The sequence below is a fragment of the Diuraphis noxia genome, unplaced genomic scaffold (genome assembly GCF_037042655.1).
Source record: "Diuraphis noxia isolate RWA-SAM2 unplaced genomic scaffold, SU_Dnox_SAM2 contig0003, whole genome shotgun sequence".
Lineage (NCBI taxonomy): Eukaryota > Metazoa > Arthropoda > Insecta > Hemiptera > Aphididae > Diuraphis > Diuraphis noxia.
The window spans coordinates 6,851,501-6,871,092 of NW_028301713.1; the positions used below are offsets into that span (position 1 = coordinate 6,851,501).

Sequence of the window (19,592 nt, forward strand, 5' to 3'; positions counted from 1 at the left end):
TAATTGTACGCAGATTTTCAAGATCAGCATCATTTCTGTTCGTTTATGCGTGAGACTCGAGTATTTACTCGTAAGTGATGTGTCAATTTTGTTATCAATATCATTATGATATACCAATATGTAAAGGAATAATTTCGGTAGTGATGAAAAACGGTCCGTCTACAGTTGATAAAATTAGATTCTATAGCTATAACGATGCCATAAGTCTATTTATTTACCAATCGATGTAAATAATACTAAGGTATGTTATTTTAAGTCTAGGAATGGGCCGATATTAGAGCCGATACCAGATATCGGCCAATATCGGTGATATCGGTTTTATCGGTATCGGTTTTATCGGTATCGATTTTTTTTCGAAACCGATACATGAATCGATACCGAAAAAAAAACTTGTCGAAATGTATATGATTTATTACAATTTACAAATGCATAGATTAGGCTATCAATATTAAATATAATCATTTATTAACATTTACCATAAATCATCAACTGTTTCACTTCTCTAGGTAATATTTTTGGTGTTATCGGTTATCGGTTTTATACTTTTATCACAATATATCGGTTGATGGTATCGGTTTAAGGCGTTTAAGCTTTTCTACCGAAAATGTAGCTTTAATATTTCCATATTTTATTGGGGATGGGTATTATATCGGAGTGTCAGATATCTGTAAAAATTGGTATCGGCCCATCTCTAGTGTCAAATTTATTCGAAAACAAGGAATTTTTTATTTCATATTTTTTTGTTTTTAATAATTATTGTTGTAATATACACATAATATCATATATTCGTCATTAACTATGGAATCAATATCGCCGAATTTAATGTGCTTGTGGTTTACATAGACGATATCGTCCGGCAATATTGAGAATATCTGAAAAACCAAACTTTTAAAATTTTAAATAATTACTCCCATCGTATCCGCTTTGATTATATTATATTCATAACCATATTCACAAATAGTTTTCACATGAGTTCAGAGTTATAATGCTAGAACATCGAATTGTAATATAAAACAATGAATTGCGTATTTGTTTAGGTGTATTCGTGGCTTTGCTACGGTTTGCAGTTTTTTCATGTATTGTATCTAATGTACGATTTAAAAATCCGAATCACGAAAATATTGTATTGAAATCATTTTTAAATACGATTGCACGTGAATAGAAAATGATCATAAAAAGTATCCAGGCACTTGTTATAGATTGGCAAAATCATTATTAGCAATAATCAACCCAACCCAACCATATAGATAATCAGTGATGTTATGTGGGCTCCGACACGATTCGTATGGCAGATATATTTGTCCGATTTAGAAAATTTTTGTACTTGACTGTGTGCACAACCACAGGAAAAAAACAATAAAATAAACACTTATAATATTGTTTGACACCATCGATGCACCAAAAAGGATCACTTTTCTACCGGAAATGCTAATTTGGATTGATACCTACTAGAATATCATTTTTTTTTTGACTACTTATCGACTACAAACACAGAAAATACACACATTATTTAAAAACGATAAAATATTGGATCCGCTCAGATTTTAAACTACAATTTTCTGTTATGTATTTATAAAAAAGTGTTGATTTGTGTGACGATGATAAAAAAAAGCGACTAAATGTTTCTATAGTCTGCAGTTCACGTGATTATAAAATCATAATTATTTTGTTCTATTGTTGCGCAATGAGGGACTATCAGCAAAGATATGGAGCGAATATAGGGTATTAAACTATTAGAACTCCACAAAAACCATTCAGATTACAATTATCAACATACACGTAAGATTAAAAATTCGATTCATATGGCAGATATATTTGTCCGATTTGGAAAATTGTTGTACTTGACTGTATCAACAACCACAGAAAACACTATGTAAAATAAAAACGCATTACAATCTATTGGAAAATTAAATGGAGTCCATTTACATTTTATGTTCTGAACGGAGCCATGATTTTTCCGGTTCAACGACGACGTCTTGTTATGATATTTTATTTTTCACGACTATAGTGGCTACATGTTATAATATATTGTTTGCAGATTTTCAAGATCAGCATCATTTCTGTTCGTTTATGCGTGAGACTCGATTATTCACTCGTAAATGATGTGTCAATTTTGCTATCAATATCATTATGATATAACAATAGTAGTATGTTTTGGTATGTTCTGGGTTCCCCGCAAATCCCACAGATCCCATTACCCCACCCGCCCTATGGTTCGAGCTATCGCGTACACGCTCGACCATGCCCGTTACACGCGCGGCCATGCCCCTCCCCCTCTCATCCATATCCATCATGTATATCCCTCCCCTCCGAAAAAAAAAAAATATATTTTGAATAATTTTGAAATAAGTAAATTAAATAATATACCATCGTTTAATTCATATGATCTGAATATTACATAAGAATGAATAATATTCTTAACCTTAAGTTATACTGTGAGTGAAAGTGTACAACTTTTAATTACTATTTAATGATCTAGTAGTAAACAAAACTATTAACCCTATTTCATCACAATATTTTAGGTATAAATAAAGTAGAGCCGAGCGTATAATATCGTTAGTAGTGATACGAACACTTAACCGTCAAGTCGTTATTCTATCTCTATACTTAAAATAATTTTTACACTGTTTAAAAATTAAATTTTTCAAGTGTTTCTGAACATGGCTGGTTCAATCACGGATAATGCGGGTATATACAAGAAAACCTTTACATATATCCCACCAACACCACCTTCAGAACTCGTTGATTCTACTAACTATACGTTAAACTTCGTGAAACGTAAGTTTATACATATCGGGATTGATCCTAGTGATATGTTCAGAGTTGTAGTAGTGCATATAATAACTCCATCAGGTTATGTTCACATTTCAACCGAGTTTCTAAAGCGGATATTTTCACTGATGAGTAATATCCTATCGTTTATTCTGGAGCAACCGGGGAAATATAAATGAACTATATTTCTCGAGACAGAGAATTTCAAATTATCTAGCATGATGTATAACGGTGAGAACAACTTAGTAATAGAGTTAAGATACATGATGGATGTCGAATTCTTTTAAATCGTACAGAACTCATACGACTACAATATCTAGAATGGTGTATTTTCGAAACAATTATAAGAAAATCGACTATCACGCAGCCAATCGTCTTAAAACAATTTGAAATATTTACCGAGTATCTTGATAGAGAACTTAGTAAAATGGAATCATCACCAAAAACGAGTGAAGAAATGATTATATTTATTAAAAATATACGTGACGATCATATCATCGCAAACAGTTCTAAACATGATGTTAATTTCATCAGTCAACTCAAAATGTTTGCATATACACAATTAGCAGAACATTCATTACAACGATGGAATAGGGAAATGTCACCAGAGGTATGCTAAAATATATATTTATAACACTTTCTTAAATAATTAATATTATCATTATTTTAGTTATTTAATGAAAATATCACTTCTCCGACCTCACCAACAAACATCATGGTATACAATACATTCGATGCAGAAAATGAGGAGGGAGATGTTTTCAAGGCAGAGGTAATTTATAAAATAATAAGAAAATATACAATTGTTTAACATATTATATACTTTTTCAGACATACGATTCAATTCACGATCTACTACAGTCATTCGATGTTAACGATGGTCCTGATTTTTTCAACATGCAACACCCACCCCATCCACATCAATCAACGTACGCTACGTTCCCGAGACCATTACACGGGAGAAAAAGAGCAAACACTTTTCAATAGTTGTAATGAATTAACAATTTATGTGAAATAAAAAGATATGATATATAATACATGCTTTTATTTATTAAAATAATATTAAGTTTTACAATCGATATTTACAATGTTCTTACTTCTCCATTAAATGGATTATAAGTTAGAATTTGATCATGTAATATTAAACAATATGCTGAAGTAGATGCGGGAAACGCTTCTTCGGTTTCCATCTCAATTCTTAGATCGACAGTCGAAGTTTTTACGTTATCATTTTGTCTGCTCATATCAACAACTATAATCGGTGATAGTTTTTTTTAAATCTGACCGAGTTAATAGTGGAGTGACATTATCACGACCGTAGTAGGATTTCTGGAACTCTGCATATGCACGGTATAATGTAGCCATCCTGTTCTTAGTGAAATCACTTTGGAAATCTTCGTATGGGAATACTTCAGAATTCAAAAAAACCTTTAAATTTTTTATTTTACAGTGGTCAAAACATGACATTGCTTTACTCATACTGTTTTTCCTATCAGTCTGAAATCCAATTATAGCATATCGCGGTTTTTCCAATTTATTAGATGTTTTTACTTTCCATGAATGCGAAGTGTTTTGAGGTAGAAATGGGTATTCACACAACTCCCACGATCTAAATGCACATTTAAGAGGCTTCTGATGGTTCACTACTTTCAACAACTGTATTTTTTCTTTATCACTAACCTTCACTATAGGCATTCTCCACAATATTTTAGTGATATTTATTTTAACGTCTTTTAGCTTAGGTGCGTCAGCGACAACCTCATTATTTTTATACTGCTTTACCGCATTTATATCTAACGACGCTCTATATAAGTTGTTGATTACAGTTTATTAAAATACGTTTATAGTCTTCACAAAACCCAAACAGATCTTTAAGATTAATGCAACCGTTAAACACGCCGCTCTCGATAAAATCTTTATTAACATTTTAAATATCGTCATCCCAAGCAGCGTTATGTGAAACAATATCTGATTTATTATACGAGCAATATCCTTTCAATGTTGAAGTTAGACCAGGGTTGGCGAGTTTCTGAATTTGAATCCCATTCAGTTCGTATTTCATTTCAGAGAAAAGAAATGCTAGTCCATTGTTTATAAATCGAATTTCATCTATCAAATCAATAGGTTTGGTTACTGTCCCCTCTATGTAGATGTAACTTTCAGACGGTAGAGTATACGACTCTGTATTATGTAAAGCAATACGCACTTCGTCATTATTAGAGAGGGCAGATGTTGAATAAGGTAGGAAAGAATGATAATCAATTTGAGTTATCCTACAATCATCAACTACAATTATCCACCTGATACGTCTAAATACATATCATCCATATTAAACGGCGTTTAGAGATTGTAGAAAAGCTAAATTTTCAGCTGTTAGGACACCTCCCACTTTAGAGTATTTCAATTTATTTCTATATCTTTTCTTCAGAGTTGTTAACTTGATAATGTCACTAACACGACTAGCAGATTTTTCGTATACTCTAGTATTTATATTATAAAACTGTAAACCCATTTTATCATAAGTCCTTGATTAATAATCGTATTGATACTGATTCTCCACGTAGATCGATTAACTCGTTATCCTGATTTTTTAAAGTTATCTCTGCATGCGTTATAGATGAACAACAATTGATAGAATAAAAAACCAAATGTGTTGGAATCTCTATCACTTTATAGCCCGGAGGTACATTTGGATAGAACTCATGTATTGTATGACACTGCTTCCCATTCTTAAATGAGCCTGCAACCAGGTTTGATTCGATATATATACAGTTTGTTTTGGTTATATTAACCAACTTATCCGATTGATGTACATTAGCATTATATATGTGTTTTTCAAAACCTAACAGCTCACCTATATTATTAGGTATGGATAAATCTATAGATACGTTACATAACATTTCACATTTTAACGTGTTATTATTCCCCTTTAGCTCAAACGATATCTCGGTATCAGTTAGCATATGCATTATTACCGCCTCGATTTCGCTCAACTCATAAGAGCCTGTAGGTAATGAGTAAACGACATGTGTTGTTTTCTCACTCTTTCCCTCGTAATATATGAAGCCAATTTGATTACACTTCTCGTTTATATTAGGAATAGAATTATTTGTCTGAAAGCCCAACAGACAAATCTTAGCATTTTTACTGACTTCTATGGGTGGAAAAAAGTCGCAAGACAATTCACTAGAGTTACCGTTTAACGTTATAGTGTACATGATAAAAACTTTAGACACAGATGACCACAGTTTGTTGTATTGTATTTCTGATGTCTGTCGTAATTATATTCGATATTACAATCGTTGGAATATTTCTGAAATTCTAGTGGTGGAGGTAAATTTCCAAAGCTATCGTAATATTTAACTTGTTTTCCGATTTTTCTATACGCTACCCAATGAGTTCCACCACCCTTCTCATCATCCAGATTAACTATAGCCGACTCTCGATGTTTATAGTGTAAAGGCAACTTGTCTCTGGAAAATACTCCAGTGAAATGAGGTATTTTCAATAAGTTAATATATTTATAATCTCATAATCATACAAAGCTCTATCGGGTAACGTATCAATTATTTTTTTGCTGCTTTCTTGGATTTTCTCACCACTGATCCACCTTTATACGGTGTGAGGTATAAGCCTTTACCTTTCACGATTTTATAAGAACTCCCCTTGTACGGTGTGAGATATAAGCCCTTACCTAAATGAATAGGGGTTTTTTATTATCAGATTTTAAATCATTAACGACTTTTACTATATTCCCAATACCACCAGTAAGCGCACCCAATGCGCTTAAACCAGCAAATATAGGTATTAATGGTAAAACACCTCCCTTTTTAGGAATCGGTATAATCCTAGGAATTTTAGTTTTCTTAGTTTTCGAGTTTTTAGCCGCTGTCAGACAAGCTCTTATTAATTTAGTTATATTCTTTTCTTTCATTTTATTTTTGATTAAGTTTTTAGCAGCCATAACCATTTGTTTAAATCCACAGCCTGCCCCCATTTTACGTTTGACTTTCATAGCTGTAGTAACCAACCAGGATGCAGCTTTCTCCTTAAGACCACTGTTTTTAGATTTAAACACCTCCCAAGCTTGATTTTCTAATATTTCATCGGCCTTGTGTCTATCAGCTAGTGAATTACTTCTATCATAAGCGATATCATGAGCTCTAGCCAACTCGTCTAGACTGTTTACACCTCGATCACCGCGAGCTAACCTTTCTTTTAATTTAGTTCCAGGAAAGATATAGAATAAGAAAATCTAAATCTGGAAATAATAATTATATATGAGATTAGGATTGATTTAATAATTTAGTGTAGTGACTTACCTATAACCTGGTAAATGTAATTCTACAGGTAAATGGTTTATTAGTGAGTTAACAAGGCCGGAATCCTTATTGTTCTTTCGTTTACGAACGCGAGACATCGTGTGACGTTATCATAGACAGTACATCTGTATTTAAAGAGAACAATATTGTAATTGAAAATGCGTTTTATCGAGCAAGAGAAAAAACTTCGAATTTATAATATTGATACCCCTGATGCAACACAATTTAGACATGGTGATCTATTCCCAAATACGATACGCTCTCTAGTATTGAGGAGTTCAGGCTGCGGTAAGACGAATTTGATATACTTTCTACTAGTCGATGAAAACGGACTTCGATTTGAAAACATTTACATATACTCTAAAACCTTGGAACAACCGAAATATAAATTACTGAAACGTATAATTGACGGTATAGATGGGGTTGACATTTTCACATTTTTCGAGAATGATAAAGTCATCACACCTGAAAAAGTATTACCAAACTCTATATTTATCATGGATGATGTTATCGGAGAACAGCAGGGTGTTATAAGGGAATATTTTTCCAGAGGGAGACACAATAAAGTAGATATATTCTATCTAGCTCAGAGTTATTCAAAAGTACCTAAACAGTTGATACGTGATAATGCTAATTTAATAGTATTGTTCAAACAAGACGAAACTAATTTAAAACATGTATATAACGAACACTGTTCCGGTGATATGTCGTATATTCAATTCAAACAGTTTTGCACTATGTGCTGGAACCGTGATAGGTTTGCGTTTATAGTTATTTGCAAAGATAGTGAACGTGATAGTGGACGTTATCGATTTGGTTTTGACACTTATGTAGTTATATAAGTTAATGTTTATAATAAAAAATAACATTTAAAACGGAGTCATGAAGGAGCACAGTAATATATTAGAGGAGTTGGTACGGGCTAAGGAAAGTATAAAACGTAAATATACTACGTTGAAAACTGGTGAAGCTAATGTTCAACAATTAATGACACAAACGTTCAAACCTATTATAGATCCTTTAACTAAGATTTCGAATACACATGATTTATACAATAATCAAACTAGGAAAGAAGATGTTAGAATAGATTCAGAAATTATTAATACCAATGAGGGCGATAATTACGATAACTATCAACTGGAGATTGAAAATTGGTTTCAATCAAAGGATATAGATAAAACATTTGGTCCGAAAAAAATTGCAAACGACGATATCATCTTGGGTGATAAAGAAGTGAAATTCACTCAAAACGTAATAATCATTGACGGGACTACTTATCCAACAACCTCGGGTCTTATTCAGTTATTATTTCTGAAAAATCCACTTGTTTACACTGATAACGATTTGAAGATATATAAATCGATATTAATTCAAACGTCAGTGCATTTAACTGCAGGTGGTTTAAAAATTAGGAATACTACTTGTAAAAAATATAAAAATATTATAAGTAAATTATTCCCCACTACTGGTGGTGGTGGTGGTGGACTGTCTATGAAAGTACAGAAAAATAACTTAGTGTATTGGGACAACCCGAACGAGTTGGTCGATAGACTCCGATTACTTCTAGCGTCGAAATCAGCTGGCAATACAGGTGTTTCCAACGAAATAATATCTATTTTCGAGGAATTACACGAGGTCGGGTTAATTAAACGAATTCCAAATGTCTAAACGTGAAATTGCTATTGAATTCCACAAACCATCACGGAGAAATTTCACGAGGCGTAGAGTAAACATATATGGAAAAAATTATTTATGGCAAGCTGACTTGGTTGAAATGATACCATATTTGAGGAAAAACAAAGGTTATAAATATATTTTATGTGTAATCGATTGTTTTACTAAATTCGCATGGGCTCTACCATTGAGGACAAAATCCGGTAAGGAAGTTACTAGTGCTATGTCTAAAATATTACGCAATCGATCGCCAAAACTCTTGCAATTGGACAACGGAAAAGAATTTTATAACAAGACATTCGATGAGTTGATGGGTGAATATAACATACACAAATATTCTACGTACAGTATAATGAAAGCATGTATTGTCGAACGCTTCAATCGTACGCTGAAAGAAAAAATGTTTAGAGAGTTTACCGCGCGAGGTTCTCACGAATGGATTACTATTTTACCGAGATTGTTGTTAGAATATAATAATTCCAGACACAGAACTATTGGAATGACACCAGTGCAAGCAGATGCCAATCCACTTATAGTAGAGATAAAACAGCGTGAAATAAATAATGTAAAAACTAAATTTAAAGTGGGTGATAACGTGCAGATTAGCACTCAAAAAGGGGTTTTTACAAAAGGTTATCTACCAAACTGGTCTACGGAAATATTTGAGATTATTAAAATAAATAAAACGTTACCCGTTACTTATCAGTTGAAAGATTATACGGGGAAACCGATTGCCGGATGTTTTTATTCCGAAGAAATACATAAAACTAATCACCGAAATGAATATTTAATCGAGAAAATTATACGTAGAAAGGGTGATCGAGTGTTTGTCAAGTGGTTAGGCTTTGACGCGACACATAATAGCTGGTTAAAAGCTAGTGACCTTAAACTGTGAAAACTCATTTCAGTAGTTTAATACATTTCATATGGATAAGATGTATATTGATTATGGATATTTTCAATAACTCGGTGGACGGACGTAGAAAAAATACCGTTTCCCACCTCCAGTCGAATTACGATGCCATAAGTCAATTTATTTAACAATCGATGTAAATAATACTAAGGTATGTAATTTTAAGTCTATGGATGGGCCGATATTAGAGCTGATACCAGATATCGGCCAATATCGGTGATATCAGTTTTATCGGTATCGATTTTTGTTCGAAACCGATACATGGACCTATACCGAAAAAATAAAACTGGTCGAAATGTATATGATTTATCACAATTTACAAATGCATGGATTAGGCTATCAATATTAAATAATCATTTATTAACATTTACCATATAACATCAACTGTTTCACTTTAACTTTATCCGAAAACAATGAATTTTTTATTTCATATTTTATTGTTTTTAATAATTATTGTTGTAATATACACATAATATCTTATATTCGTCATTATCTATGGAATCAATATCGCCGAATTTAATGTGCTTGTGGTTTACATAGACGATATCGTACGGCAATATTGAGAATATCTGAAAAACAAAAATTTTAAATAGTTACTCCCAACGTAACCGCTTTGATTATAATATATTCACAACCATATTCACATATGGTTTTCACATGAGTTCAGAGTTATAACGCTAGAATATCGAATTGTAATAAAAAACAACGAATTACGTATTTGTTTAGGTGTATTCGTGGCTTTGCTACGGTTTGCAGTTTTTTCATGTATTGTATCTAATGTACGATTTAAAAATCCGAATCACAAGAATATTGTATTGAAATCATTTTTAAATACGATTACACGTCAATAGAAAATGATCATAAAAAGTATCCAGGTACTTGTTATAGATTGTCAAAATCATTATTAGCAATAAGCGACCCGACCCAACCATATAGATAATCAGCGATGTTATGTGGGCTCCGACATGATTCGTATGGCAGATATATTTGTCCGATTTAGAAAATTTTTGTACTTGACTGTGTGCACAACCACAGAAAAAAACAATAAAATAAACACTTATGATATTGTTTGACACCATCGATGCACCAAAAAATATCACTTTTCTACCGGAAATGCTAATTTGGATTGATACCTACTAGAATATCATTTTTTATTTGACTACTTATCGACTTCAAACACAGAAAATACACACATTATTTAAAATCGATAAAATCATGGATCCGCTCAGATTTTAAACTACAATTTTCTGTGACGTATTTATAAAAGAGTGTTGATTAGTGTGACGATGATAAAAAAAAGCGACTACATGTTTTTTATAGTCTGCAGTTCACGTGATTATAAAATTATAATTGTTTTGTTCTATTGTTGCGCAATGAGGGACTATCAGCAAATATATGGAGTGAATAGAGTATTAAACTATTATAACTCCACAAAAACCATTCAGATTACAATTATCAACACACACGTAAGATTCAAAATTCGATTCGTATGGCAGATATATTTGCCCGATTTAGAAAATTGTTGTACTTGATTGTATCGACAACCACAGAAAAAACTATGTGAAATTAAAATGCATCACAATCTATTGGAAAATTAAATGGACACCATTTACATTTTTTATGTTCTGAACGGAGCCATGATTTTTCCGGTTCAACGACGACGTCTTGTTATTATATTTTATTTTTCGTACTGCATACGTAAATAATACTATGGTATGTTATTTTAACTATCGGGATGGAACATTATCAGAATTGATACAGTTTTAATAGTGATTTGCACGTGCGTGTGCTTCATACGTTTAACAATAATTTCATTTAAATATTATTTAAAAAAAAACAATGTGGTATATATTTTTAATACGATTTATGAATTACATGGTTGGTTAGGTTGCTACAAAAGATTGTACATTGTGAACGGTTGACGTGATCAGCATTTCCACGAACATATGATTATTAAACATCCATGCTACCTAAACTCCTAAATATTTTAACGTACAGTCTAGTATTCTACGATGGTTGTCCATTAAAATAATTTTAAAATTTTAACGGTTTTCATGAATTTTATCGTTTTCATGGTGATATTATTCCCGAGTGTAGCCATGACAATTTCATTTGTTAATGATACTCACTATCCAATAAGTATACCGCACGATTTAAAAAGCACTTTCAATTATTATAATGCTAAAACATAGGAAACGTCTACTCGATATCTTTTATCGATACTTATTTTCAGGATACGTTATCAGCAATGGACGTAAGATCTATTAATTATGGTTTGGACAGGTTGGTAAATTTTGAGTACCTCGTGAATCCTCAAATCAATACAAATCAATCTTGTTAGAATACCAATAGACGGTAAAGATGTTTACGTTTTTGTATCTTCTTAACATCGTATACTTTTTTGAGATACAAGTTGTTACCCGTCCAACGGCGTGGCTAGTATAATACAAATTTAAAATCTAGTTTTTTATATTCAAAATGAATTCTTATATATTCTTATATATATATATATATATATATATACTATATATATTCTTATATATATATTCTTATATTAATTTGTAATTAATTGCAATAATTTTGCAAAATATTTAAAAAAAAATAATTTGAATTATTTCTGTATGTGAATTATTTTAAAATAAACATATTTTAGCAGTTATATAGAATTTTCAGCATCGTTTTATGTGTCGAAGTTGATTTTTTTGACATCCTATCCCAAGTAAAATTAATTCCAAATTAAATTTCGTAAAAATTAAAAATATTAAGCATTAATTGATGACAGATCAATAATGTTCGATTTAAAACTCAAACGCTCAAAACATTTTTCCTATAATGACGCTTCAAATTTTCTCTATAGCTATTTGAAGCAAAACTTATGGAAAACTTGGTGTTAAATTTTATAACCTTAGATATAAATACAAACAATATTATGAATTTTGAACTACAAAATAATTTGCAAATATTCATGGTTTTGACGAATTTTTGTCAATATTTGAAATTCAAATGCTAATAAAAATTTAATTTGAATTTCCGGTGGACATTTTTTTTGTGATAAAGATTGAAAAATTTGTAAGGAATCTTGTATTAAATTTTCAAATCTTAGATTTAAAAAGAAAATTTTTTATGAATTTCTAGAATAAAATAATTTACGAATTTTCGTGATTTTTACGTATGTTGTCAAAATTAAAATTTGAATGCATGTAAAAAAAAAATGTGGCTATATTTGTTTCTTTTATTTTTCAACTGCTATTGCAAAACTATATTATGAGCCTTGTATTAAATTCTCAAATCTTAGAATTAAAAAGAAAAACTTTTATGAATTTCGATCTAAGATAATTTGAACATTCCCGTAATTTTTATGTATTTAGTCAAAATTTGAACTGTAAATGCTTATAAAAAAAAAATTGTGACTATATATTTCTTTTATTTTTCAAATGCTATTGTAAAAATATTTTAGAAGCCTTGTATTAAATTTTCAAATCTTAGGTATAAAAGGAAAACTTTTTATGAATTTCTAGGATAAAATAATTTACGAATTTTTGTGATTTTTACGTATGTTGTCAAAATTAAAATTTGTTTTATCAAAAACACAAATTTACAAATCAAAATATTTTGAAAATTTTATCAAATATAGAAAAATATCTGTATCAAGTATCTGCGGTCATTTGTTTTAGAGTTACGCCAAAATAAGAAAATCGCTAAATGAGAAATCTAGTGAAAATCCAATGTTTTAAAAATTTAAATTTAATATGCTCGTAAAAATCTAATTTGAATTTCTGGTGGACATTTTTTTTGTGATAAATATTGAAAAACTTGTAAGGAATCTTGTATTAAATTTTCAAATCTTAGATTTAAAGATAAAATTTTTATGAATTTCTAGCTTAAAATTTCTAAAAAAACTAAGTATGGTCGAAAATTGCATAATATACCTATAAATAGTTCAACTTCAACTTAAGTCGAAATTTTTTGAAAATTGCATGGTGGATAGAATATACTTATACAAACATTTGGTGAAAATTTCATGTAATGGTCATTTGTTTTAATGATACTATTGATACACCAAAAACTAAAATCGATTTTGTCGAAAACTGATTGTGCGTAAAATTTCCCGTTTTTCCCATTAATTTTTAGTTTGTTTATCCCAATTACTAAGAAAAATATTGAGAATTTTTCATTTTTGACCCCCCCCCCCTTAGATTCACTTTCTGATCGAACGAGGTACTGAAGTCAAAAATCGAAGCACTTTTACTGCCGCAAAACGTGATGACAGACACAAAAAAAAAAAATTAAAAAATTAAAAATAAAACACACAAAATGGTAAAATTAATACGTTCCTCGCTCTAATCAGAATCTAAAATTGTTTTTTTTATTCAAATCAATTGAACCGTGCTGTTGACAAACCTTAAAGATATAAAACTAAACGTTTTACTTTCATACCATTACACGTTGTTCTATAAAACCGTTTATCTTTCCGTATATTATATATTTCGAAAATTCGCATCAAATATGTAAGTACTAGACAGTTATTGTATGCCATCAATGTAGAATCGATTATTTTATTATTCGTTATACTCAGTAGTTCTACTGATATTGAACTTGGTACTGTTATATATGTTAATATTATCAAGGTAGTAGTTCGAAGTTTACAGTTAATTGTAATTGTATTTATTTATTTATTTTTTTTTTTTTAATGTCTTTGTTTTCGTCATTTCGATAATAAATAAATACGATTTCTAAAAATGTTTTTGTTTTTAAATCAACAGTTCAATCGTTAAGTCTATAAACGTCTTCGTCTATATCGTTTCAGCTTTACAAATTTTGCTCTGTTATCTGTACTTATGTGGGTACCCACTTAAAATACAATCACTATAATTAAAAATTAATTAATTATTGAGTTGAATTATCGAAAAACATAATGAGTATATTTTTTCACACATAATTTATTGATTTGACTTTTGAATTCTATTTGATTTTTTCCAGATCGATCCAATAAATTGTCCAAACAGCTTTGATATAATTTCTTCCTTAAATATTGTAGTTACGTACACAGAAAGTGTATAATATCCTGTACTACCCAAATACTGTCTTTTATTAGTTTTTTTCCATTTTAAACCAATAATGACGCCGCATGAATGCTTTCTTAGTTATACTTCCAAGATACTATACCTATGTAATATTGCCTACGCTACTTATAAACTAACTATTATACTACCTCACAATCGTTTCCATTTCAAAAGTTAAATTTCTATGAAAAAAAATTATCAGAAAAGTAACGAAAAAAATACGTTTTTGTTTTTATCTTAATGCCATGTATTACAGAACGCAATAATAATAAAAAAAATCCATGCGGAATGCATTTCGCAAAACTCGTTGCTCGTTCGTTTACTGTGTGCACACCGCACACGCATATAATAATATATACGACGACAATATATTATTTTGTTTACACGCATAATATCATAATAATAATAATAATATGCGCACTAGTATTTTTTTCCCCCGTATCGAGACGAATTAAATTTTTCTTAAAGTTTGTTCACGTAGCGCGAGAGGGAATCAACCAAGAGTAAAACTGAGATTAAAGTCTACTATACCCCGCGAGATCGAGAACAATATTCCGGACACAGCTTCACCATTTGCATAATCAGACATGGTACACTAGTTTGTAATTTTCATTTTTTTTTCTCATTCAACCCAGACCTAACCGCAAACACACCATAATATTCGCTGCAGCCGTTCGGACCGATGCACTTTTATTACACCCGTAACCAAAAACACAATAATTTGTGTGTGGTTTTTTTTTCATCACTTTATAATAATATTACGTACGTACCTATAGGTACCTACACTCGCAAGCGATACGCATACAACAATATAATAGAACATCAAAATATGACAATTACAAAATAAAAAAAAAAATCCATAACACCGTACCTGCCATAAATATATGTTATTTAACATTTAACGACATTAAACACTGCGTGTAAAACTATTTAAAGTATATTATACTCACTAATGGGCGTAGTAGATAGGTACTTATTGAATTTCTAAAAGCCGTGGTATCATTTATGAAATATTTAAAATAGCGCAGTGACGCATATTCCATGCAAGTGCCAATATTATTTCCTTTCGGCCACATTGTTTTAAATTTTCCACCGTGTACCTAATAAAAACATTTCAAGGCAGATAAATATATAAGATCGACATAGATGGTAGAAAATATACCGAGTTGCCTATTATATTAAACCATTTTTTGTATACAGCACACCTATTTATAAATTTCTTCATATTTATTTTAATAGGTAGGTAGTGCTATCACTGCAGGATGGCTTCTTCCCTCATGTGAGATGGTTTTATGCTTTTGTAAATTCTCACTGATCACATATTCTTATTGTGCCCCAAAGCACTTATTGTATATTTCTCTTAAATTAAAAAATATATTTATATTTTACTATAATAAGGAATTAAATTTAAATATATTTTGTCGTTACGTCAGCATACATATTATAACCGTAAAGTTACAAATTAGTAACTAAATATATATATATTGTAAAGCTCTGGGGGATCTATCTTTCTCATCATTACTTAATTACGCTCCTGCTTGTGCTTAATCGAACATCATCTAGACCATCGTTTCTCAACCTTTTTAGTGTTGCGACCCCCAAAATAGGTATAAAATATGGTGAACCACTTCGCGACCCCCCCCCCCCCCCCCCCGTCCCGCCTATCCATCTATATTAGGTAGAAATTTGAACAGTAAAAATATCCTATCATTATCAATATAAATTTTAAATAAGCGTTTTATTATTTTTGACCTACCCGACCCTAAGTCAAGGTGTTCGAGACCTCTTTGGGGGTCGCGACCCCCGGGTTGAGATTCTAGACGGTATCCCGACAAAATATCGCCGGTAAAATATCGCAACTAAAAATATCGCGAAACAATTATATCGTAAAGAAAATAGTACCGCCGTACACTATTATCGCGTCTGTATATTGCATTAACTTGATCTTATCTAATCGTATTAAAAGTATAGTAGGGAATCCAAATACGTCGAATAAAAATAACAAGACATTTAGTTGGGCTGATTGAGTAAAGAAAGTAGTGGCAGATTATCATAATCGAGAGTTTGAAGATTATCTTCAAGGTATTTCATTGAATATATACTTCCATTTATTAATATACATAGGTATTTAATTTGTTTACTATATACTAACACTTATATCAATTTTATTAAATTATGCATATTTTTATGATTTTTATCAATTCGACCATATATTAATAAAACAATATTATATGCTTGAAATATATTATAATTAAATTACTGCTATATTTCATGCTGGCAATATGTATATACTGTAGATATATTTTATTCCATGCGATATAATGATTTCGCGATATTTTAGTTGCGATAATTTGGTCACGCGATATTTTGTTGGTGATTCTCATCTATACATTAACTCAACATTTAAGCACCTCCATTACTCGATTTACACAAAACTCAAATTTTTCATAATAATATATATCATTTCTTTCGTCTGAATGATAATATCATTGCAACATACAATTTTTTTATTATTATTTTTATGATCACATATAATTTGACAATGTTTTAAACATTTGCGTTTAAAGCAAATTTTGTGGAGAAAACTTCATGTTAACAATTCTAATCCAAACATATACATTACGGTACTTATCGCATATAGACTATGACGTGCATGTACTATGAATTTAGTACAATAGTAATAGTAGGTACTTATATATATTTCGTAATAGTTAACATAGATCGATAACAAAACGGGTATATTGTAAATTGGATATTTGTACGATTTTGTATATTCAAATGATGTTGTGATTAGTCATAATGTAGCTACTTGATTTTAATAATTATAATAATTATAATTTACCTAATTTATTTAACCACTTTTATTTATTGCAATTCAACTTTTAATTTATTATAAACCGATCTTTTCTATACCTAAACAAAAAACTATTTTTTTCAATCCTCGTCACATAATTTTCTTTAACAACAATGGAAAATAAAAATAATATTCCTTTGTTATATGTCGATGGCTTAGTGCACACTTGTTATAAGTCACAAAATTGAAATTGTGCAGCAGATCTATTTTAAATTTTAACTTTTTTGACACCCACTTAACTTAATTAATATTTAATCATTTCGTTTTTCTAAATTGAAATTAACTTAAAAATATATGTAGTTTCTTTTTAATATGTATAATATATAAGTTGAATTCATATAATATGTATTTATTTATTTTAATGATATTTTTTAAAAAAATGATATGGACTTATAACTATGTGACAAAATAAATTTGGATAGACATGGACTTATAACAATTACTTTTTGCAAACAAATTATATTATATTATTTTCTTTTACAAAACTTTAAAAATATACGAAAGGAAACAATATTGATTGATAAAATCTCTTCAACGAATAAAAATAGTATTTTTCTATACTCGAAAAGTTGAAACATAAACATTTATTTATAAAAATTAATAATTCTCAGTTTTTATAAAATAACATAAATTAATAAGATAAAATGTATCATTATAGGTAAGTATCTTACTTTAAAACAACATTAAATTAAAACTCTTATTATAACTCCACTTCTTTAAAGTTAATGTTTTTGCTCAAATATAAATACTAAATACTAAATACTCCTACGTCTGAAATATTTTTACTGCACTGATATAATAAGTCCAGACTTATAACATTTGGACAGTTAATAAATTCAAGAATACAAACCAAATGTATGTTAAGTCCGGACATACGAGAAGTGTGCAATAAAATAACTGTACAAGTTCAAAAATTAAGGACTTATCACTAAAAGTTTAGGACTTAATACATTAAGGCAAAAATAAACACGGCTAACTGCCATTTATGATAAGTGAAAATAGTAAATATCACGTAAAATAATGGTTATAGAGTACAAAGACCTTGTATAAAAAATAAATAGAATTTAATTTTCTATCAATTGGTATCAAAAAGTGAATTTTTAAAAAAATGGACTTATAACAAGTGTACACTAAGCCATCGATGTATTGTGTCTGAAGTAAAGTTTAAAAAAACAAATTTAATTAATTTTAGACATGATCATTATTTAAAAAAAAAAATATTTATATTTCTATTTAGCTCTTAGTATAAAACTATAATAGCTCGACAATTATATGACAAAAACAAATTATATAAACGCATATTTTAATGGTGAAATATAACATGTATAAAATTGTATGAGTTATATGAGTTTAATTCTCTATTATATAGAAATTGAACAAACGAAACTACCTACGACGAAATCAAATAAGTAAAACACCTATATTGTCGTGACCCAAATCTAGCAGACGGTATAAAACTATAAAAATTAAAAATAAATATTTGCCTTTAGTATAATTTATTTCTTACTGTTATTATGATAGCTATTTAACCGTCCTCTTTAGAAAACTTGACAATAAACCCAATACGTGTACTGAAATTTATTGCTCACATTTACGCGTCGCGTTAACAAATAAATAATAATAATAATAATAAAACCTACCAATGGGTGGTATACACATCGACCTGCACATTTTCGTTTCATAAAAAATCTAAACGACTATATATTATACGTACATTGTTTTAAATATTTAGCCAAAATCGCCGAAGTAGATTCCATTGCCTTTCGGTATAATTTAAATATTATATTTTATTTGGAAACTTCAATTTACGATCCCGTGAGAGAGGACGTGTATTATATATGAATAGGTAGCGAGGCGTTTGCAAGCGATTCGGAACTTGCACTTTCATTTCATAACAAGTAACAACATTCAACTCGCGGGACTTGTATATTATAATATATATATAATATGTGCACGTGAATACCTATATGTTTGAGATTATAAAGTATTTAAAA

General features: G+C 29.9%; 1 pseudogene; it reads left to right on the forward strand.

Moving 5' to 3' along the window:
• The first annotated feature begins 2,660 nt into the window (after positions 1-2,660).
• On the forward strand, positions 2,661-3,807 carry LOC107172729 (uncharacterized; annotated as a pseudogene).
• Positions 3,808-19,592: the final 15,785 nt, after the last annotated feature.